Source organism: Microcebus murinus, chromosome 20 (genome assembly GCF_040939455.1).
Source record: "Microcebus murinus isolate Inina chromosome 20, M.murinus_Inina_mat1.0, whole genome shotgun sequence".
NCBI classification, from domain to species: Eukaryota; Metazoa; Chordata; class Mammalia; order Primates; family Cheirogaleidae; genus Microcebus; species Microcebus murinus.
This window is the reverse complement of record NC_134123.1, coordinates 16,973,039-16,995,404: the sequence shown is the minus strand read 5'-3', so window position 1 is coordinate 16,995,404 and position 22,366 is coordinate 16,973,039. Positions and strand designations below refer to the sequence as shown.

At 35.8% G+C, this 22,366-nt stretch overlaps 1 long non-coding RNA gene across 1 annotated transcript in view; it reads right to left on the bottom strand.

Moving 5' to 3' along the window:
• Window positions 1-183: 183 nt before the first annotated feature.
• Window positions 184-22,366, bottom strand: part of LOC105864830 (uncharacterized) — a 526,685-nt gene continuing 504,502 nt past the window's right edge. The window contains exon 5 of the long non-coding RNA XR_012913635.1: window positions 184-448. This is a non-coding gene — a long non-coding RNA (uncharacterized LOC105864830). The remainder of the gene's footprint in view (window positions 449-22,366) is intronic.

The following is a 22,366-nucleotide window of genomic DNA, read 5'->3' as shown; positions in this document are numbered from 1 at the left end:
ATGTTGGCAGTACATATATCTTTTCTAAAATAGTTTATACATTTGTTTGATTTATAATGATAATTTATATATACAGTAGTCCCCCCTTATCAATTGTTTTTCTTTCTATGATTTCAGTTACCCACAGCGAACAACATAGGGGAGTGAAGTAACAATAAGATATTTTGAGAGAGAAAGAAACCACATTCACATAACTTTTATTATAATACATTGTTACAATCATTCTATTTTATTATTAGTTATTGCTGTTAATCTTCTACTGTGCCTAATTTATAAATGAAACTTTACCATAAGCATGCATGGGAAAAAATCATAGTTTATATAGGTTCCAATATATAGGGTTCAGTACTATCCACAGTTTTAGGTATCCATGGGAGGTGTTGAAATGTATCCCCCAAGGAAAAGAGGGGACGACTGTGAGTGATATTTATTATATGTCCATGAAACTCTGTTAAATGGAAAGTGAAACTTGCTGAAATATATATGATACAATTGTATTTTTACATTCACACACAGATATACACACATTTGAGGGAGCAAGAGAGAGAGAGGAAAAGAGAAGAGAGAGAAATACAGGGACAGGCAGTTGGGTAGATAAGACATATATCTGCAGAGAAAGAGAGATTTAAGAGGGAAAACATCAGAGGGTCAAATAAAGACAGCGATGGAAAAAGACAGGCTAACACAAAGACAAATAAAGACCTCTAGACAATGCACTAATTTATGTAGTGTTCTCTTCCCTGGGGGATTCAGCTGTAATACTTTTATTTCTGCTTTCCTTTTTTAAATTATTTAAATAGATTTAGGGGAAACAAGTGGGGTTTTTTGTTACATGGCTGAATTGCATAGTGGAGAAGTCCTGGCTTTTAATATACCTATCACCTGAATAGTGTACATTGTACACTATTGTACCTATAGGTTATTTATGTTTTGTATTTTTTCTATCTATATCTTTACATGAATCAAGCATTATTTTAGAATATTAGAGTTTTTATTAAAAAAATTAATAAAAACACAAATGCTGACTCTATTTATGCCAATGTCACTTTTTAAAGTTATATCCTGAAATCCTTGAACCCTTCTTATACTATGATGAGGAAAATAATTTCAGAATGCTATTAAGTTTTACAATAAAACGAATAAACATGCACAACTATCAGATTTATTCATACTAGCTTCTCCCTTTAGAATATATCATGAAATTTCTAAATATTTCCCACCCCTTGATAAATAAAATAATTATCTGTTTTCATCTTGTATTTTTTTAAAGTCCTCATAAATGTATTTGTAAAAGAAAAATAAGGAACATACACCAATTAAGTGACCTCAATTTTTGGAGCTGTGAGTGGTGATAAACTGTCTAAAATATTTAGTTTAATTAACAATACTAATTAGTTATGTATGTAAACTCATTTACATTTGTGTTAAAGTCATCCATTTATTTATTCACTCATTTACCTGTTCACGGTAAACATGAAACCTAGGTCGGTATTAGCCTGTAAATATGCCTATTGACCTTTTATTGTATTTTTCACCAAGCAAAAAACAGGTGACATGAAAAGCAAAACTCAAGATTCAGCTGTGTTACCAAAGGCTACAGATGGTAGGAATAACTGTACTTAATCTTAGTTGCAAATTATTATTAATTCCAACAATAAATTCCAGCAATCATTATAAGTATTAGGAAATTATCTCAACAATCTCACTTCATACTGAATCATAGTGATTCACTATTCACTATCCATAGTATTCCATTATCCAAAGCATTCAGCCAAAGTCCTTGAACTATATTGTTTAAGAACTAAGGGAGTTTCAAACATACTCTTCATGACCTAAAGTTTTCCTCCAGGAAATGGGCTTTCTATCTCATCATAAATATGATATTAGAGCTCCATCCCAAGACATCTGCATACTGACTTGACTTGCTTTCCTTCCCACAGTATATATAACTTAGCTCATGCTAGATTTGTTTTGATAGTCAAGAGAAATAGGTTCTTGTATAATTGCTTCCTGGGTGATGATGAAAGTTCCAAATGAAAAGAAGACTGTGGCTAGACAAGAAATTGATCACCAGATACAAAGACTTATCTCGTTATTGGGGACATTGGGAGATCTCTTGTTCATAATATGGAAATCAAGGAAACCAACATCAGGTAGGTATGCTAGACGTACTCCTTATGCTAGGAGGCCTCACACTTCCTCTAAACTTCTGAACTATTCATTAACAAATTCTATAACTAATCCAATATTAACAGTGAATGTGTTGGGGGTGGGGGTTCTCTCCTGACCATTCTGAAGTCCTGTATAACTGAGACAGCAATGAAAAAGCAGACACTGTCATTTCGAAATGTATGTGTTGGAAATCTGATATGCTAAAAAATAAAGAGATTTATCTATGGACACAGAAATCGTGACTTTTTTTATACACAGTTGCAGACAAGATGTGAGAAACATAGATTTTAAAAAAATCTGCATCTGAATTACTGTGTAATGGAATATCACAGGGACCAAAAACAAGTACCTTTGCTATATAGTCTTAAGATAATTTTGAGGTGGATGTTATGTATGTAAGGTTGCCTGGGGCAAAGGTGGAGAGAAGCCAAAGATTGCAGAAAAATTTTAAGTTAAAGTTCATTTTCTCCCAAAACATATTTAAAAGAAATTAGATAATGCAGTTAAAGTGTCCACATATTCTATTTTAATGATGCTAATTCATTTTCTAAGAAGTTTATACATTTAATATTCTGTGATTTGGATCCTATTAAAAAGTATATTAAACTAAAATAAAATATTCTAGGAATCATTTTGGTGGCAGAAGAATATTTTAGACATAGCTAATTGAAAGCACAAATCATCCTATTTAAAACTGTGTTAAGTAATTGTAAATTAAATTGAGAACAGATCTGTGCTTTTTTCATCATCTTTTTCTGAGAGAGTTAAAGTTGGATAAGGACTCAATTTTTAAGAGAATGTTTTGAAGTAACCAAAGGAATAATTCATACTTTTACAAATATCAAAACTTCATAATGGACTTTTCTTCCTTGCACAATTCTCTTGATGCAAGCACATTAGAAATTAGACAATGTTGTTTTTTAGACTTGAAGGACTGGATTTTTAATAATCAGGTTATTTAGTACCTTTTTAATTTATTCTCTCGGGTTCTCTAGAGCTGCGGCCCCCAACTCCCGGTCTGCAGACTGGTACCTGTTCCTGTCCTGTTAGGGACTGGGATGTAGAGCTCTGCTCGCTTCCCCCCACCCTCTGTCTGTGAAAAAGTTGTCTTCCATGAATTACGGACTAGGGGACTGCACAGCAGGAGGTGAGCAGGGTGGGGTGGGCCTGGGAGCATATTTACAGATGCTCCCCACTGCTCGCATCACCGCTTGAGTTCATCCTCCCTCAACCCCAACACCCCGGCGATGGACAAATTTTCTTTTATGAAACTGGTCCCTGGTGCCAAAAAGGTTGGGGACCATTGCTCTATAGACAAGCTCTGATACAAGCACTTTATGGGGTGGTAGTCATTTATAAAGAGAGAGGCCAGAACCAATACGAACACAGCTTTTGTATAAATAGGACCCAGTCTTGTTTTATTTTTAGTTTTCTATTTCAAAATATTAAGGAGGGTACAGGTGTTTTTGTTACATGGATAGCTTTTATAATGCTTAAGTCAGGGCTTTAAGTGAGCCCATCACCCAAATAGTGTTCATTGTACCTGTTAGGTAGGTTTTTACCCTTCCACTCTTTGACTTTTACCTCTCTCTGTACCCATGTGTACCCATCAATTAGTTCCAAATTATTAGAGTGCATGTGGTGTCGTTAGGTTTGGTTCTGTGGACGTCCCCTGTCCCATGTGTCAAGAACGAGTGTTGGTACAGAGTCAAGTTGGTGACAGAGTGATCACAAATGTAGAGTAATTTTATACAGTTTATCACATTAAAAAAAAAAAAGAATTAAAGTAAGGAAGGAAGCTACACAAAGTGAAAATACATTCCAGAGAGAGTGGAACCTGTCATTCTCCATGAGTGGAGAAAAACTCCAAAATGTGGAACTCTGGGATGCCCCTATTTTATTCTTTCTGAACCCTCACAAGAATCTCTTTACTATCCATATTTCTATCTCTTCAAGGCAATCTAGGCTTTTTCTATCTGATGTCTCAAACCTCTTTGATCTTCTATCAATTACACAATCCCAAAGCCACTTGCACACATTTTAATATTCGTTACATATTTTAGTATTCTGGTACCAAAATCTGCGTTAATTTGCTAGGGCTCCAATAACCACAAATTACCGGGCTAGAAAAACAGAAACTTACTATCATACAGTTCTGGAGGCTAAAAGTCTGAAATCAAGGTTGATTATTTCAGAGGGCTTTCAGAGAAGGATCTGTTCCAGGCCTCCTTCCTTAGCTTGCAGATGGCCATCTTTGTGTTCACGTGGCCTTCTTCTTGTAACTATATTTCTGTTTGTGTGTCTAAATTTTCCCTTTTTATAAAAACACCAGTCATATTGGATAAGAGTCAATTCTAATGACCTTTTTAAAAATTGAATTAGCTCTTCTAATATCCTGTCTCCAAAGAAAGTCACATTCTGAAATACTGGAGGTTAGGATTTCAGAATATCAGTATTGGGGGTACACAATTTCAACTCATAACATCCCTCAACATGGAGGACAGAAAACATCTGAATGGTTATGTAAGCATCTGCCTTTGACCCATCTGATCTCAATTGTTATGTTTGATGTTCTCAAAGTTATGTTTGATGTTACAAAGGGAGAAATACTATTTAGAGATAACAAATAATGCCATTCAAATTTATCTTAACTCGTGGATAATATTTGTTTCAGGCACTCTGTATAATAGTACAATTTGTCAATTAGAAGTATCACTTGTATTCATATTCAATATTCCTAAATCTATATGTCTGTAGTGGAGCAACAACATTAAATTCATCTTACAACTCCTTCATAATGACTTTGGGTAAACACATAGTAACACACTTTACTCTTCGGAGATTAGGCTTTATGACATGTTGTTTAATGTTTATATCTTTGGAATTATGGAATGTGTCTTTAGCCTTGTAAATTATTCTCTACCTCTGGTATTGATGAGGGGCAGTATTATTTTATCTGTAAACTTATGATCACAATTTTTTTTTGCAGTTGGATCACCACTGAGCACATTTATACATTTTATTCTTAGGCAATTTCATTTTTATTTCTAAGACAAGCCCTTTTCTTTTCTTGATTTCCTTTTTAATTCTGCTTTAGGATTCAGGTTAGGTATAGAATGCGCATTATTGCTGGAGTTTACTCAATCAAAAAACTGAAACACGTGGTCTCACTAATACCAGAACAAAGGGAAAGAATATGTGAAATCAGAGATGTGTCTGGAAATTCACATATATGATTGCCTTGGATATGCACCATCAAAGTTCAGATTGGAAACATCTTTAAAAGCATTGAAGTAAAACAGAATGCAATGATATTAGCTAATTTTGTCATCATCAGAAGGCACTTGAGATGTGACTTTCTGCCACTCTTGTCAGGGACTAGATGAAACGTCAATCATAATATCCAAATCAGAACCACTCAAGGCACTACAGAATAAAATGTTATCTCTCGGGGTGAATAGAATTTTCTTGAACTAAGAAACTGCTAAGGTTAGAATATTAACAAGAGAAATTCTGATTTGCATTCAATTTGATGTGCCTTTTTCCCTGACCCTTAAATATTGGTAATAAATTGTTTTTATTAAATTTTCTTCACTTCCTTATAAATCCAAACTAAAGCCCTATGTTCATAGTACTCTATTAGGGCTGGGGATATAAAGATTAATATAAATGTTTCCATTAAAATAAAATAGGCAGATATACAAAAATTCTATGTTATTTTTTAAGTAAAATGAATTTTCCTTTTATGTGAGAGTATTCTATTGGAGAAGTGGGGTTGTCAAGGGTTTCAGGATAGTAATCTCCCAAGTATTCAGATAACAATTAACTTCAGATAGATAGTTGATTGGAAATCATAATTGAATTTGAACTGCAGCATTAGCTAATGATAAAGTTTATGATGTGGATACATTGTCATCCATTAAAAATATTTGCATTGTAAAAGATCAAAAACATAAAGGCTTACTTGACAAATGTTCATTCAGAAACATATGTTTTCAATATTCTGAACTTTTTGCAGAGAAGTTTATTTAGGTTGCAACCATTCCCTGATCTGTTATGACCCTTCAGGGTTGGCCCACACTAAGGCAAGCAGGAAGGGCCTTTGTACCTCCCTACCATTGACCAGTCACCCATTTGAAAGAAGTCCTGACCTTGGGTAAGGCCGTTCTCTTCAGCTGAGGGCAATTTTAAATGTGGCACCAGCATAGCACCTGGGGGAGTGACTATCTTAGATTTGAAGGGGAGATGGGTGTACATGCTGCAATATACACTAAACCATTAAAATGAATTTTGAAGCATAATTTTATTGGCCTGCAGCTTTGAGAAGAGAAAGGAATTGCAGCAAGAAGTCAGGAAGAGAGTTGGAAGATCAGATAAACTCATCCTCAAAATATCTTTTCAGGTTACTTCAGGAAAGTAAAAGTTGAGCAGATAAACTGGAAATGGTCAGGGTTCAGAAACTCCCTTTTTGGTTATGGAATCATACAATATCATCAGTATTATGGATGGGATTTGTCACTGAACATGTATTAATTAAGCTACTTTTAGTTATATTTCTTGTGTGCACAGCTGTTTCCAATTACATGATTATAGCTTACAAAGCCAACAATTGAAATCATGCTTTTTTACCATCCATGGGAGAAAGCAGTATACTGTACAGCTACAAAAATAAGCCCTCATTCTGCAAGAGCTTGGAAAAGAGAATGAGGACTACAGACCCCAGCCATTGAGGGAACTCATGCAGAAATATGCTCTCTGAATTGGTGCTTATTCTAAATCTGTCATCCTCACCCTTGGGGCCATGGACCAGTACTAGTCCTTGGCCTGTTAGGAACCGGGCCACACAGCAGGAGGTGATCAGAGGGCAAGAGAGCAAACGTTTACCTGTATTTACAACCACTTCCCATTGCTCGCATCAGCCGCGGAACTAGACTCTCATAGGAGCACGAAACCTACTGTACAGTGCACATGAGAGGAATCTAGGTTAAGCGCCTCTTATGAGAATTTGCTCAGAACAATCCCCCCATCCACTGCCCTAAGTGTGGAAAAATCATCTTCTGTAAAACTGGTCCCATGTGCCAAAAGGTTAGGGATGTTCTAACTGTTCTAAATGATATGACTTGTCTCAGAGATCCTTTTGCCAGGCAGATCTTTAAATGAACAATGGGTCAGCTTCAGAAGCATTCAATTAGGGGGCAGTCAACATAGAAATGAGTTTCCTTGTTGTATTGGCCAAAGCTTTCAAATGAGGTGCCCCAAGATCACTAATGATACCACATAAAACGGTCAATGGGGCTTCATCACTTTTCTTTCAATCATTCCTCCTAGGTCTTGTGGACTTAGATCCAAGGAAAATAACTTATGGCCCATGCAGCCAAAAGAGCACATGTGTTTAGGCCTCATGCTTTGTGCTCAGACAGATCTGAGTTTGAATCCCAGGTTTTTCCAATTAGTCACTCTGATTTTTAACAATTTAGTTAAGCAAATAAGATATTATGCACCAAAAAGGTCATTGTGTTGATGATCTAAAATATTTTAGACAAATTACTTAGCAGAGATGCTGTTTGAGCTTATTAATTAATTAATAAGCTACCATTTATAGAACACTTCCCATGTGTCAGAACTGTTCCATTTACATGGAACTGTTTATTAATATAAACACTGTAAAACTAGTGACCACAGCACCTAACATTTATTGTTTATCATTTCTACTGTTTATTATTAAGCATCACTAATTGATAAACCTGAGTCTGCCACCTACTAGCAGAGTCCTCTTGAGCAATTTACATAATCACTTTAAGCTTTAGTTCTTCATCTATAAAATGGGAAAAATAATAGGACCAGCTTCATGAATTTGACTTGAGGATTTCATGAGTTAATATTAATAAACAGTGAAATTAATTAACATTGTAAATTGAATACAAAGTCAAACTTGATTTAAACAAAAAAGTAACTATAAAGCCATAAATTCTACAAAAGCAAAACATTATTGTTAAACTCAAGCCAGATTACTTACTTAGCGATTTGAGTCTAAAATGTATTCTCTCACAGCAGGATATAAAATTAGTAAATATCAAAGATGCTAAAAAGTCACTATTAACAAACATACTAAGATTTTCTTGTTCACTAGTTGATGGACAATTAAAATTTTAAAAAGACAGAATTTTTACTGATACATTTTTTTTTTAAAAAGCAATGTTTGTTCAGGTACCACCCCAAACAACCTCAAGTCCAGGTGATATGTGTACAAAATATAAGAAATTTTACATTTCCTTATCCAAGAAATATTTGCCAAGTATTTTGTCAGATAAAGGGAGTTTGAGGTTGCAGTGAGCTGTGATGATGTCACTGCACTCTAGCCCCTAAAACTGAGTGGGACCCTGTGTCTAAAAGTAAACTCACTTGAATCATATCATGGAACTTATCAAGTAGGGGAGAATGGGAAAATACATAAATACTCAGAGAGCCAGGGTGAAACTATTAAGTGTCCTTGGAGTAAAAGAGAGTGAAATCCTCACCCAGCAAAACTAGGCTTCTTGCTCCTTGTGTACACCACCAGAATGGGTTACGGTATCTCTGAAGTAGCATTGTCTCTTTATGGAAATGCACTATAATAATTTATTTTCAGAATGAGTATCTCTTTTTCCAAATTACTTTTAAGTGTTTTTATTTCTGAAATGTCTTCTCATCTTCACCATTCCAATTCCTTCTATATCATATAAATTATCATTTAACCCTGCCTGGTTTTTTTATACCTGGTTTTTACTCACATGGGTACCTCTCTCTCTCTCTCTCTCTCTCTCTCTCTCTCTCTCTCTCTCTCTCTCTCTCTCTCTCTCAGATCGTTCACTCCACGAGAGAATTGCCCTGTCTGATTTGTTCACGGCTGGGTCAATGTTGTGCTGAAACTGGTTTGTACAAGCCCATACAAGTTAATCATTAAACTTCTCAGGAATTTTGTGAGCTGGTTACCATCAGGCCAATAGATTAAAATCAGCCATTTTAGGGATATGTATGCTACAGGAATCAACGAAAACTACAAATACATTTTTCCTGAAGAGCTGGTTGTTAAATATTTACCAGCACACCACTTGCTGTGTCTCAGTGTCTCAAAATGTGCCTACAACATGGAAAAGGCCCAGTCAATGTTCGTTGATAAAATAAAATGAATGTTTGCCTGAATAATTTCATCTGGAATCATAGTAAGCTAACTATACTTACAAACCCTAAGTGGACATTTTCCTAAAGGCAGGGATATAGGCTGATTGATCTATCTCTCTATCAATTGATCTATATTATCTACAGAAGTATTAACCAGTTTTAATTAGTTTTTTCTAGGGTCTTGAATGGACAATATCATTAGGCAATATTGCAACAGTGTTCCATATTGAGGGTCTTACTATTAAAATACTTACATATTAAAGAGCTGCCAGTTTGAGAAATTCACTGGCCCTAGCGGATCTGTGTGTGTGTGTGTGTGTGTGCGTGTGTGTTTAATTTACTTCTTATCTATAAACAATGAAGACTTTGTTGGGTTTTAGAATTTGAAAGAAAGATAAAATATTGGAAAATATTTAGAGTATATCTATGCAGTGAAGGATAGATCCGCCAAGATAACATATAGATAACTCATTAATGAATGCCAATATATATATCTCCATATCTACATCTATATGGTTTCCTATATTTACACATTGGGAAACAGAGTAAATCATTGCATATTAGAACAAACTATATTCAGAAGAATCTTTGCCTCCTTACAAGTAAAATCTAAATATAAATATCATGTATGTACTGTACCATATAAATATAGAAATCCAGCATAACATTTAAGGGCAATGATATTTGAGTCATCAAGTATGAGTTAGAAATCAGCTATGTGGCTTGGGATGAATTTATTAAACTCTCAATTTCAGACTTTTCATCCATCAATTTGGAAAATATTACATAACTTACTGCTCATTTGCAGAATTAAATAAATTTTATAAAGTGCTTGGCCAAATGCTTATAATGCATTAATAGTCCACTTGTCCAAAGAAACAGAACCAATGGGATGTATATGTACATATAGGAAGAGAGTTATGGTAAGGCTAAAAAGTCCCAAGATATGCAATCAGTAAGTTGGAGACCCAGGAAACCTGTCTGTGTACTTCCAGTTTGAGCTCAAAGGGCCAGACCAGGACAACCAATGGTGTAGTTCCAGTTAAAAGACAGGTGGACTCAAGACCCAGGAAGAGCTGATGCTTCACTTTAAGTTTGTAGGCAGGAAAGAACAGATGTCCCAGCACAATGACAATCAGGCAGGAAGAGCCCCCTCTTCCTAGTGCTGGAGGACCAGCCTTTTGTTCTATTCAGGCCTTTGACTAATTGCATGAGGCCCACCTACCTTAGAGAAGTCAATCTGCTTTACTCAGTCTACTGACTGAAATTTAACATCGTTCAGAAACACCATCCCAGACACGTCCAAAAATAATATTTAACCCAATGTCAATCTAGCAAGAGGGCTTGGATAACAGACTTAAACCTAAGGCATGAAACCTTGAGAATCCTAGAAGAAGATGTTGGGAAGACCCTTTCAGACATTGGCCTAGGCAAAGAATTCTCGAAGAAGACCCCCAAAGCAATCACAGCAGCAACAATAAACAAATGGGATCTGATCAAATTAAAAAGCTTCTGCACAGCCAAGGAAACTATCATTAGAACAAATAGGCAACCTACAGAATGGGAGAAAATATTTGATCTCTACACTTCCGATAAAGGTCTGATAACAAGAATCTATCTAGAACTCAAAAGATTTAACAGCAACAACAAAAAAATCAAACAACCCCATCAAGAAATGGGCAACAGAAATGAATGGAAACTTTTCCAAAGAAGACAGAATAATGGCCTGCAAATATATATAAAAATGCTCAACATTTCTAATCATTAGAGAAATGCAAATCAAAACCACAGTGAGATATCACGTAACCCCAGTGAAATTGGCCTCTATCAAAATATCCCAAAACAACAAATGCTGGCAAGGATGTGGAGAGACAGGAACACTCTTCTATTGCTGGAGGGACTGCAAATTAGTGCAACCTCTCTGGAAAAGAATTTGGAGATACCTCAAAGAGCTAAACATAGAAATACCATTTGACCCAGCAATAGCATTGTTGGGCATCTACCCAAAAGAGCATAAGACATTCATTCTATAATCCAACATCTGCACCCAAATGTTTATGGCAGCACAATTCACTATTGCAAGGATGTGGAAACAACCCAAGTGTCCATCAATTAATGAGTGGGTTATTAAAATTTGGTATATGTTTACAATGGAATATTACTCAATTCTAAGAAACAACAGTGAGCTAGCACCACTTATATTATCCTGGATTGAGTTTAAGCCCATTATCCAAAGTGAGGTGACACAAGATCAGAAAAAATGGGCTCCACATCTACTTGCCATCAAATTGATACTGACTGATTAACACTATGGTGCTCAAATAGTGGTGGTGTTCACCAGGGATTCAGGGGTTAGGGAGGTAGACCTACATCTTAGGGAAGTGGTAAGCATTGTGGAGGGGAAGGGCATGCCTCTAAACCTTGCTAGGGAGAGGCAAAGGTATAAAATGCAACCAAAATGTTTGTACTCTCATATTTTATTGAAATAAAAATAATAATAATAATATTTAACCCAATATCTAAGCACTTCATGGTCCAGTCAAGTTGACATATAAAATAAACAATCACACTTAAGTTCCAAATATATTTTGTTATAAAAATTATTGCTCTTGTTAATATTAGGTCCAAAATAATGTACTGGACATTTTCACATATAGTATCTCAATTAATTCTCAAAAAGCAATTGCCATAGAATCTTATCACATTATCATTAGCACTAACTAAAACAAACAAACAAACAAAAAGCACCCCAAAAAGTCTTGAGAGACCTTATCATTCAACCCTATATTCCTCTGCTGTGCTGCACATAGTAGGGCCTTAACAAATTCTTTGTTAAATTGTTTTGAGAGAATCTAGGGCAGAGCTCAGGGGCTTTATTCAGGGAAACAGAGTGGCACATCTGTTATCAAAGAAAGCATGCAGTTATTTTAGCAAATGCTGTTTGCATTACTTTTCCTTACCTTTATCCTCTATAAAGTCCATGGGTTAAGATTTATTTCTCAAATAGAGGTTATTATATAAAATGACCCCTGAATGTAAGAATAGCAACATAGTTAAAAAAAAAAGTTCATGGTTTGGACAGTCAGCGTTAACATAAGACTGGAGAAGTAATTTGGCTAACTCTGTCCCTTCCCCTAGGTAGCTTGATGAATGACCATTTCCTTTATACTGTGTTCAGAAGTTTTATGGGCCACGGAGAGTGCAAGATCAGAGTTATTTGTGCCCAAAATCAAAAGAAGTATTATCTAGCCACACGTAAATAAATGAAGGAAAAGACCTTAAAAAAGCATTTCCAAATACTAAAAATACTATGTTTTGGAGAAATTTTGATAGTGTTTGCAAATAAATAAGAGAGAAAAGAACTATCTTTGTGGTTTCAAAGTAAGGTCGAGGCTCCTAGTATTGCAAATTATCTTAGGAATTGGCATTCAATTCAGAACTCATTGAATTAAAGTAAGGAGTATGCAAGATTACTTAACCAGAGCTCTATTTAATCTGAAGAAATTTCTAGATATTCACAAGGATCATTAAAACACTGACATCACCACCAATTTGGATGAAACAAATAAAAGGTTTATTCTAGTCTTCTGGGAGAAAGACATAATAGAGAAGGGTAAAGGGGAAGGATCCCCAAGCCCTATGTCTGAGTCCTCAATTTTCTATTAATGACATTCTATAAATTCTAGGAATAATCTTTTTTAAATAAACATATTTTCCATCATTAGACCACACATGCTGAAAATGGGTTTGCTATCTTAATACTGTGTTTTTAACAACCTTCCTTAGTCATGGGTCCCCAGAAAAAGGTGATATCTCAATAATTCTCTCCCTAAATTTGTCTTAGAAACACATAGACATATTCTGTGTCATTCATCATTCTTCCTTTTTTTCTACATATTTTTCTACATATTTTTTCTTTTTCTGCTTTTTTTTACATATATTTTTTCTACATATTTTTCAACATATTTTCAAATACTATTGACTTTGCTTCCAAAGTTTTTCTTGAATCCACACCCTTTACTTCACCTCAACCACCATCTTCTCCCAAGTGTAGGCTACCCTGATGTCTCACCAAATAATCTCCAATACATTCCCTGCATAACTGCCTTCTTCACAGAGCTCTAAAGAGTGATCTGTCTAATCAAGGAAGTGATTTGACCCAGTAAATTTCTCTAAAAGCCTGCTACCGCTGTCAGTATAAACTCTAAGCTTCTGCATCTGTCTTATAAAAAGACGTTCTTGCCATGGCCACTGCCTTGACCCCCAAGCACTCATTACTCCTCGTGTTACACCCTACACTGCATCAGGCAGCTTCCACCCCATGGGAGCAATTCATGTTCTCTTCCCTGTAGAACTTTGCATAACCCGTCACCCAAATCCCAATTCATTTCCTGCCACTTGTTCACTTGCCTGGCTGAAAGCCACCACTTTTCTGACCCCATACGAGTGGCCACATCCTTCCCCGACAGGCCAGGATGGCTCATGTGCTTTGCATTTGTGTCCTCACCAAAGGTTTCACATTGTGAGCCATACCTTCTTTCCAGCATACCCTATAGCCCATTTTTGTGCCTGTCTTCCCAACTAGTCCTTAAGGGCAAACTGTGACTGATTCATCATTATAAATTAAGCTTTTATCACCTGTTCTGGACATAGAAGTCACTCAATAAATGTTTGCAGAAAGAAGAAAAAAGGAGTTTTGCTGCAGCAAACAATCAGAAAGAATAAGACTTAGACCAATCACTCTGCTTTCTCCCTTCCCCTTGCTGCCCCCCTCCTCCTCCTCCTCTTCTACTTCTTCTTCATTTCTCTCTCTTTCTTAAAATCTCATTGAATTCTGTATACATTATTCTTGTCCCCTTTTCCATAATAGCAGCCATACTAATGAACTATTTCCAATGCATTTTAAAGATGCAGGCGGAATAAAAGACGGAGAAGAGGAGAAGGAAAATGAGAATATGAAACAGTAACAGAAACTTTAACATTCATGATGCATTTATATGTGCCAGACAATTTACCAAGTGTTTCACTGGCATCTGTCATTACATCCTCACATCGGCAGCATGTGAGAGCCACAGTTATCATCCCCACTTAACAAAGAAGAAAACTGAGATGGTAAGAGGCAGCACCAGGAATTGAACCTGCACCTGTACACCTGCCTCCCAAGTGCACACTCTGTATGAAGTCAGGCGGACTCCCTCACTGCATGTGCAACCACTGCTCAGGACATTAGATGTGTGCAGGGCTCTTGAGTGAAGCCCTTTAGTTCTTAGACCATAAAGCCAGAACTCAAGACCTGGGGGTATTCTCATAGATGTGTGTTTATAAATACTGGGAGGAATTGAAACATAGTTTTGTTTTTCTTTTTCTTTTTCATATCCATACATTCCCCCCACCATAAGCTAACATTTTCCTCCATGACCATCCTGCCCAGCAGTGGTACAATGACAAAGAAATGTTCCAGTGCACGTCCTGATCTTGCCTGAAATCAGAGCACATGTTAGGAGAAAAATCTGTGTCCATGAAGTCCTTTTCATACCATGGTTTTTCCCTTTGCTTCAAGACTCCTGAGTTTGTTTCATCTGACATTTAGTTTTTCCTGAGGATGTCGAGGCATCTCTCCCTGTCATAGTCTATTACGCGACTAGCTTTTGAGAGATGAAAGCTGCTGTTAATGCACCTGATGCCCTCCCTCTCCAAGAGATGCATTGATTTTAGGCCCTGCATTGCGGTGCCTTTGTCAGATAGTTCATGGGAACAAGGATCACTCATTCATTTATAACAGGTGCTATTTCTGGAGTGTTTGAATTTTGCCCTGTGCTCCTCTGAGACTCGTATAGGCTAGTGCCATACACATTATAGATGTGTGATAAATATAAAATATTTATGGAATGAGTATAAAGATACATGTGCATTTATAAGATTATTTAGAAAGGGGGCAATTGGTCATCCTTCAGGTTTTTCAAATTCACCCACCTCTGTGCTCCTTGCATTTATTTCTCTGTCTACATGGATGGGCTTTCTTCCCAACCCCTCTTTTTCTTTGGAGTTATCTTGACTCCACCTAAAATTTGAGATTCAGTTCAGGACATCCCATGTTCTATGGAATCAGACTAAGTCCACATGTCTCTCTGTTACAATTCTGTTCTCACTGGGCTGTAGTTGCTCATTTATTCCTATGTGTGTGGTATCTCTAGTCAGTCTTTTTGCTTTTCAAAAGCAGGGGCTATCTGGCCCATCTCTAGTATCTGGTATTGTAGTTGGAACCAAGATTTGACTCAATATTTTTTTGTTGAGTGAATAAATAAACATTCTAAAGATTTCACTAAATTCAATGTAAGCATATCAGTTCGATCACTTGGAGTCCAATAGTTTGAAGAGGACAAAGATTCAGGACATCTAGCCAATGCCATCCACTTGGCTCTAAGTTATGCTAAAGGACCAAAGTTTATTCATTTTTTGAAGTCATGCACATGAATCGATGTTTGTTCTAACACTGATGATTTGCTTCAATTAGAGTAAAAGAAAGTCAAGAATTCTTCCTTTCCTCTTTGTATTTTCCTCCCCCCATTTTCTTCTTCTTCTTTAACTTTGTCATCATCTTCATCTCCCTCTTCTTCCTAAGAGGCACCATGAAGGGGTGGGTTGTGCAGGGATTTGACATTTAAAGTTCTGAAAGCCATTCTGAGTTTTGCTATTTCTTAGGGATTGTCATTTAAATGGTAAAACCCTTGATTTTCTCATCTCTAAAATGGAAATGACAATGACTTCTTTTTATATCTTAAAGGGTAGCTATAAAGATCAAAATGTATTAGTTATTTTTAATATTTATGCTCCCTGGGAGATACTCAAAGAAATAAAACCTCTGCTACTACTATGTAGAAGCTCGTTAATCTAGCTCTATCTATCTTACAATTTCCAAACAACTTCAATTTATTTCCAGTAATCAGGGACCTAAACACATGCCACTGTATTTTTATTTATAATTTCCCCTGGGTGCATGTTTTTATTTCATCAAATGGGCCACTCGGGTGAAATGCAAGAATGACTTCAACTTGAAGTACACTTAATTGAGTTACTCATCTAAATACAACAGAGGGCATTTTAATAGTATTGGGTTACAGTGTTGTAAAATCATGATTTTCAAATGTAGCTGTTTCTCCAAATTATCAGTGGAGCTTAAAAGAAAAAAAAAACAGATTTATTGGCCTTATCATATACCCACTGGGAATCTGTGTGAAATATCTCCCCTGCTGATTCTGATGATTGGTGTTCATTTTTCCTAGCAAACCTTGTGCCCTAGAAACTGTATTTTATTCCAGGGTTCTTCATCTTGGCTACAGCTGATTGAACCTAGGAAGTCCCCTCGCTTGATGGAGTCAACTTATAGGTCTAACAGTGATTTTTCTCTTGAATAAATGGGCTAGTCCTGTTTGCTAATAGCAGGAATCTGGTCAGAAACATCCCAATTCTATCACTTATTAGATGTGTTTAACTTAGCCAAGTCACGTAATTACTTTGAGCCTTAGGTTAAGAACAGATAGAATTTAAAATGTGTTGTTTGTCCTTGTGTAAAATAAAGATAACAATAGGACTGAACTCACAGACTTCTAAATACTAGATCCTATGACAAGTGAGGAAATGTTCAAATTTAGCCCTGTTATTGGGCAACGCCCCTTGGCACTGGACTGGATCTAATTAATTCATTAAGAAGGCACACGCTTTGCAATTTATCTGCCTGGAGAGGTTGTATTTTATTATTAATTAGAACCAAGAGGGGCCCCTTTTTCTAACTGGTACAATTGGTCATGGTGACCCTGACTATGTCCTCATTAGCATATGAGTTCCTTGAAGTCCGGAATAACATTCATTTTAAAATTCATTCCCTTAAATAACCATTCATTCAGTGTTTAAACATGTATTTATTGAGAAATTAACTTGTGTCACTCATCCTAGATCCTGGTTCCCTGTCCTTTGTCCCTCACATGGTGGGCAACATGAATGTGCTAGTTTCTGCATATAGCTGGTTGTCATTTTATCTTCATAAATAATTGTCTAAATGAATGTGAATACCTAGCACGCTAGGCAAAGATAGCTTCTTCCTTTCATCTTTGTTTTCCTACCACTGACTAAAACTTTGCTTTCTTCATCCCTTACAGATGGTGTGAAATAATAAAAATAGAAGATACCTCATAGAAGCTATAGGTACCAAGAAGCATGTTTATGATGTAGGTTCATCCATCCAGTCATAATCAATATTTATGTGAAGCTACAACATGTCTGGTGTGAGAGGGGAACTCAGGGATATATAGATGAATAATTCAGGGTCCCAGCTGTGTAAAATTTGAAAGTTAAAGTAAATAAACAATACAGTTCTTTAAGAAATGGACTTAAACACATAGCAATGATAATAGAAAATTAAATAAGAAGTAACAATTTAAACTACTTTAAGTTGTGTCATCTCTGAGCTGAGTTTTAAAGGAAAGACAAACTTTCCCTAAGATTATGGAGGTTGGATACTCACTGCAAAATCTGAGTGAGATTTTGTGCTCAAAATCTCAGAATTAAAAATTAAATTAAATAGCACAGAATTAAAAATCAAATATTCCAAGTGCTCATCAATACATGCGTAGATTAATAAAATGTGGGATGTATATCTATATCTATATCTCTCTATATCTCTCTATCTTTCTTTCTTTCTTTCTTTCTTTCTTTCTTTCTTTCTTTCTTTCTTTCTTTCTTTCTTTCTTTCTTTCTTTCTTTCTATCTATCTATCATGGAGTACTGCTCAGCCATGAAAGAACAATGGGTGAACTAGTACTCCTTGTATTATCCTGGACAGAGCTAGGGCATATTCTTCAGAGTAAAGAATCATTAGAATGGAAAAACAAGCACCACATGTACTCACCATCAAATTGATACTGAGTAACACTTAGGTGCACAGGAAGTAGTATTCTTTGGGTGCTGGGCAGGTGGGAGGGGCATGAAAGGGATGGGAAAATTCACAACTAAATGGTCCAAAGCACACTGTCTGGGGGATGGGCAGGCTTGTAGCTCTGGCTTGGTGGTGCAAAGGCAATATATGTAACAAAATATTTGGTTACATATATTTTTTGTAACCCCATAATATTTTTTGAAATTAAAAATTATATATTAAACAACAACAAAAAATGCATTTGGAGAAAAACTCAACTTTGGCCGGAGCCCCAGTTTTTATGCTGGCATTAAAGGGAGTGTTTTGCATGAGGGGGAGAAGATTTTGCAGAAGGTCTAAAAAAAAATCTCATGTATCTAAGTTTTCCCATCAGGTGAAACCTACAGGCAGATTGGCATCATTAAAGGGAAGTGATGGAAACTGGTGATTCAGATAGGGTATGCTCCATTTGAACAGAACAGTCTTTAACCTGAATAAGTCATGTTTGGAATAATATTTTAAGAGCAGCTTTAAATCTCTTGTTTTCAGTGAAAACTCTCATTTTTAAATGCTGATGGCATATTCAATATGTTTGTTTTTAATGTGTAGGTCAAACTAAGCATGTCTTGATACACAGTTCTGCAATTTATTACTTTTAAGATGAAACTTTTGCTAATTTCTATCCTCAAAAATATTTGGGGGCCAGGACGTGTATGGAGGTGTTGGGGAAATGTAGATCCATTTTGCATTTTAAAGATAATTCCCACCCGGCTAGAAGTATTGCTCATAATATAGGTCCTTGGAAACTTGCATCCTAATCCTCTGAAAGTCTTGTTAAAATGCTTGTTCCACTCCAGATATGTGGAATCAAAGAAGCTTGTCCTGCAAAAACTGAGCACTCTCGTGTAAGGGGAAAGCCCAAAGGACAAAGACCACATAGTAGGTTATCACCTCATCAGAAGAAAAGTGATTTTGTGTTGCATTATTCAACATCACGAAATAATTTTTCCTTTGTATCTGCTGTATAAAGTGATATATGCCTCTCCTCATGAGGATAATAACAGTCTTTGAGATCTTAGAGATCATCAGAGTGACTTGCTACTACTTAGCGGCAATGCCACTGACTTGAAAATGAGGGATTTGTTTGTTGATTTAATGACTCCTTAATAATCATTGTCCATGGCATCTTGGTACACAGAGATCTCCTGATCAGTGCATTATTGACCTGAGAGATGGTGCTTTTATCATTCAATTCAGGCCAATGCCGTGTTTCGAGGTGCTTACCCCAACAATCTCCACAAAAGTTACTCTCATTAAAATCAATGGCTATTATGCTTACCCACAAGAAGACTCCATCACTCACTCTGTAGCAGAAAGGGATATCATAAGATAATTTCTATTGACTATAATAAGACAAAAAGCACTTACTTTTCCATTTACAGCGTTAATAAAATTATCAATTCCTCATTTAAAATCTTTTTACGGTAATTCATGGAGGTTTCCTTTTTTGGACCTATTTCATCCTTTCATGCTATCTACTCCTACATAATGAGTAACTCCAAGGTATGTAAGATATTTTCATAGAATCCTAGAGCCCCAGAATCTTCGTATTAGGCAATCATAGTATGAAGATTCCATTTTCATCAGGTGAAATATTAGCAAGTTTATCCTTATTGTTGAATCTAAACTTGGTTCAGTGAATGGTGAGGCTGAGAGAGATTAAGTATCTTACTCAAGAACACACATTCTGGGAAGTCATATACTGGGAAAACAGAAGTGCATATATATCCAAATCCTATACTTTTCATATAAACTGAAAAACAGGTAGATTAAATTTTACAGAAATTATCAAGTACCACAAAAGGCCTTTGCAAAATTGAAAGTGTTATATAATAACATACAGAGTGGCACAAATGAATTCTCTTGCATCAAAGAAACATTTTGACACCAATGGTTCCAATTTAAAGATAAATGCCTAAAGTTTCCTTGAAATGAGAGACCATTAAGACTGAACTTATAGATAGTGCCAGTTTACAGGTCATCTCTTATTAACAAAAATCATATTAAAATGCTCTCCAGGCTGAAAAAATGAAAGGGGCATAGACTAGAAAGAGCACAAGGTTAGGAGAGCTTGAGGCTGTGGTTACATTTTAACCATTACAGTCATGTATTTCTTTCCATGTGGTGAGCTCATTTCTAATCCCAAGAACTGATCTCATGAATGCTATAGATTCCATTCCAGGAATGATAATATAAAAGATAACACTGAAAAAGGCAAAGCCAACTGCATTCATTCACCCAATATGAATTGATGTCTTTGCAAACAATCATTAATGCTCTTAAAGAAGAAAAACACAGACAACATTAAGGCTATTTTCCCTTATCACAGGGCTTAACTATAAACCAACAATTTAAATAAAATTTTGGACAGAAGCCTTTTGATGTAGGGATTTTTGAAACTGCATTAAAGAATTAAAAGTGTGCATAATGAGCAAAGCATTTTAATAAATTTTATCTAGTTATATATCAAACATTTTATGTTTGTTTCAGATGTATAGTTCAGGCTTAATGCATTTTGATAATGTTATTCAATAATTAGAAGAACAAAATCAAAACAAAACCCAGATTGTTCATTCATTCAGTATTTATGAATGGCCACCTTCTGTCTAAGGCTTGTGTTAAAAACTGGGATTATAGATGTGAGGAAACATTATTCATATCTTTACAGAGACTATATATATAGCCTGGTAAAAATGGTGGCCAGGCCAGCCATAATCCTCGAGCCTTAGGTAACCTCTACTTAGTTTGACAGGCCTGTATACAATTTTCTTCTGTTCTCTTTTCAAACAGAAACTTCAATGAATATTCAGCTGCATAGAAATATCAGCTTACAAACTAAATATGTAAATGAGCTAGGAGTATGTTGGGTAAGGCTGTTGTGGAGATTCATTTTATATTCCTGTTACCAATAAGCGAATCTTGCCTTTTCAGTCCTCATCAGTGCAGAGTTATAACTTGTGTTTAAGTTTTTTGATACTCATTACCATTTTTACTCCTATTTGGTACATAGTACTATTTATGTACCCAATTGTCAATATAATAGGAGGCTTAACTACAGTATCTTGAATTTGATCCTTAACACAATCCTAAAACTATCATTTTCCATACATCACAAATGAAGAAAATCGTCCTTAGGACTTGCCCAAGTCCATGCATGTCTCAAATGACCCAGTCATGATTCAAACTTAGAGGGTAGGTCAACCCCTAAAGCAGAGTCTCTTAACCTCCTACTTATCTTTGTGTTGGGTCCTTATTGAAAACAAACGAACAAACAAACAGACAAAGCTGTTCTATTCTTTTGGCTATAAACCCAGAAATTGGATTACTGGATTGTATAGTGGTTCTATTTTTAATGTTTTGAAGAACCTTAGTACTGTCTTCCATAGTGGCTACATTGCAGTGTCATTTACAGTAGCCAAGACATAGAAACAACCTAAATGGCCATAGATGATGAATGAACAAAGAAAATGTGGCATATATGCACAACAGAATATTAACAAGCCTTTAAAAAGAAGGAAATCCTGCCATTCATGACAACAGGAATGAACCTAACAGACATTATACTGAGTTAAGCTAGTCACAGAAGGAAAAATATTGCACAATCCCACTTATATGAGATATCTAAAATAGTCAAACTCAAAGAGGCAGAGAATAGAATGGTGCTTGCCAGGGGCTTGGGGGAGAGACAAAAGGAAATGATTTTTCAATGGGTATTAAGTTTCTGTTATTAAAGACAAAAAAGTTCTAGAGATTTGCTATACAGTACCTATATTTAACAAAATATTGTGTACTTTAAAATACTGTATGTTAGAGTAGATTTTCAGTATTCTTATTTAAAAAACACAGAATAACACAAGGGAATTTTGAAGGTAAGAATATGTTCAGTACTTTGATTACGGTGATGGCATCATGGATATGTGCATATGTCCAAACTCATCAAGATGCACACATTAAATGTGTGTAATATTTTGTATGTCAGTTACATCTGAATAAAGTTAAAGGAAACTGCTCCATGTCTAGCCAAAGCACCATCCTAGGACTCAATCACTGGCCCCATTAGAC